General features: G+C 50.6%; 1 pseudogene; it reads right to left on the bottom strand.

Annotated features, from left to right (window-relative positions):
- Positions 1 to 6: 6 nt before the first annotated feature.
- LOC108525237 (ADP/ATP translocase 2 pseudogene) lies at positions 7 to 995 on the bottom strand (annotated as a pseudogene).
- Between the last annotated feature and the right edge of the window lie 1,178 nt (positions 996 to 2,173).

The following is a 2,173-nucleotide window of genomic DNA, read 5'->3' on the forward strand; positions in this document are numbered from 1 at the left end:
GTCAACCCAGCAATGGCAGTGACAGTCTGTGCGATCATCCAGCTGATGACAATGTGAGTGTTCTTGGGATCTGGAAGTATTCCCTTTGCAGTGTCATAGATACCGAAGTAGGCAGCTCGGTAGATGATAATCCCCTGCACAGACACGTTAAAGCCTTGGTAAAGGCCCTTAATCCCATCAGATTTGTAGAACTTAACCAGGCAGTCACCGAGGCTTCAGATTCCCTTTCAACTCCAGCTTTTTTTTTTTTTTTTTTTTGAGACAGAGTCTTGCTCTGTTGCCCAGGCTGGAATGCAGTGGTGTGATCTCAGCTCACTGTAACCTCCGCCTCCCAGGTTCAAGCGATTCTCCTGCCTCAGCCTCCTGAGTAGCTGGGTTTACAGGCATGCACCACCACTCCCGGCTAATTTTGTATTTTTGGTAGAGATGGGGTTTCTCCATGTTGGTCAGGTTGGTCTCAAACTCCTGACTTCAGGCGATCCGCCTGCCTCAGCCTCTCAAAGTGCTGGGATTACAGGTGTGAGCCACTGTGCTCGGCCTCAGCTCCAGCTTTATTAAACTACATCAGCTGCTAGACGGGTACGGGGAAAATTAAGAGGGTACACAAAACACAAGGATGTGGCCCCAGTGGCACCACCTGATGCCAGATTCCCTGCAAAGTAGCCCCAAAACTGGGTCCTCTTGTCCACACCACCCAGGAAGATCTGCTTGTATTTATCTTTGAAGGCAAAATTGAAAGCCTGGGTGGGGAAGTATCTGATGATACTGGACAGGTTACCATGCCAGAAGGATAGGACTCCCTGCTCCTTGGGAATACAGATCACGCAGTCTATAATGCCCCTGTATGGCTTATCTGCAGTGATCTGTTTGCTGGCATGCTGCACCTGCAGCAGCAGCTTGACCTGCTCGATGGGCTCTACCGCTGTCTTGGAGATGGCTGGGGCCACTCCACCCGCCAGGAAGTCCTTGGCGAAGGACACAGCAGCGTCTGTCATGTTGAAAGGAAAGGGGAGGCAGGCTGCTTCAGGATGGGACTGGGCCAGGAACCAGCTTTGACTCCAGGGCTGCTGGGTCTTTTTGGGGTTTTTTTGGAAGCTTCATGACAACAGTATTCCTTCCCCCACAGTACAGGGCAAGATCGTCTCTTGGGAAGTTCTTAGGACCCACAGTCAGAGAGGTGGGGAAACATTCGAGTGGAAGGTGGGCAGGAGAAGGTCAGAGACTTGCCCCTGAGGCCCAACACACCCAACATTATAACGAAACACCAGAACAAGGGCTATGGGAATTATGACCCAGGGATGTGGATGAAAACCAACAAATATCGTAACATCACAGCAAGGAGCATAGACATTCAGACCACAGCATACTCTTACATTGAAGATGGGCTCAGTAGACTCTGCCCTTTGGAAGTCTCAGTTTTTGGTTTCTGTCTGCCTTCTTGTCTCCTCTCTCCAGTGTCATCAAAATGAAATTCAAGGTTACAAGAGTTCAAGAGCTCTCCCAGCCCCACAACAAAGTCAGTTTTAGAATTAGCTCACATCAGCTGGGCGCAGTGGCTCACGCCTGTAATCCCAGCGCTTTAGGAGGCTGAGGCAGGTGGATCACCTGAGGTCAGGAGTTCGAGACTAGGCTAACATGGAGAAACCCCATCTCTACTAAAAATACAAAATTAGTTGGGCCCAGTGGCGCATGCCTGTAATCCCAGCTACTCGGAAGGCTGAGGCAAGAGAATTGCTTGAACCTGGAAGGCAGAGGTTGCAGGGAGGCAGAGGTTGCGGAGAGCCAAGATCACGCCACTGCACTCCAGCCTAGGCAACAAGAGCAAAACTCCGCCTCACAAAAAAAAAAAAAAGAATTAGCTCACATCTCTGGATTAATTTTGATCTCCACCAGGTGTGGTGACTCACGCCTGTAATCCCAGCACTTGGGGGGGTCGAGGCAGGTGGATCACCTGAGGTCAGGAGTTTGAGACCAGCCTGACCAACATGGTGAAACCCTGTCCCTGCTAAAAATACAAAATTAGCCAAGCGTGATGGCGCATGCCTGTAGTCCCAGTTACTCCGGAAGCTGAGACAGCAGAATCGCTTGAACCCGAGAGGTAGAGGTTGCAGTGAGCTGAGATCCTGCCATTACACTCCAGCCTGGGTAACAGAGTGAGACTCCGTCTCAAAAA

This window comes from Rhinopithecus bieti, unplaced genomic scaffold (assembly GCF_001698545.2).
Source record: "Rhinopithecus bieti isolate Rb0 unplaced genomic scaffold, ASM169854v2 scaffold_25093, whole genome shotgun sequence".
NCBI classification, from domain to species: Eukaryota; Metazoa; Chordata; class Mammalia; order Primates; family Cercopithecidae; genus Rhinopithecus; species Rhinopithecus bieti.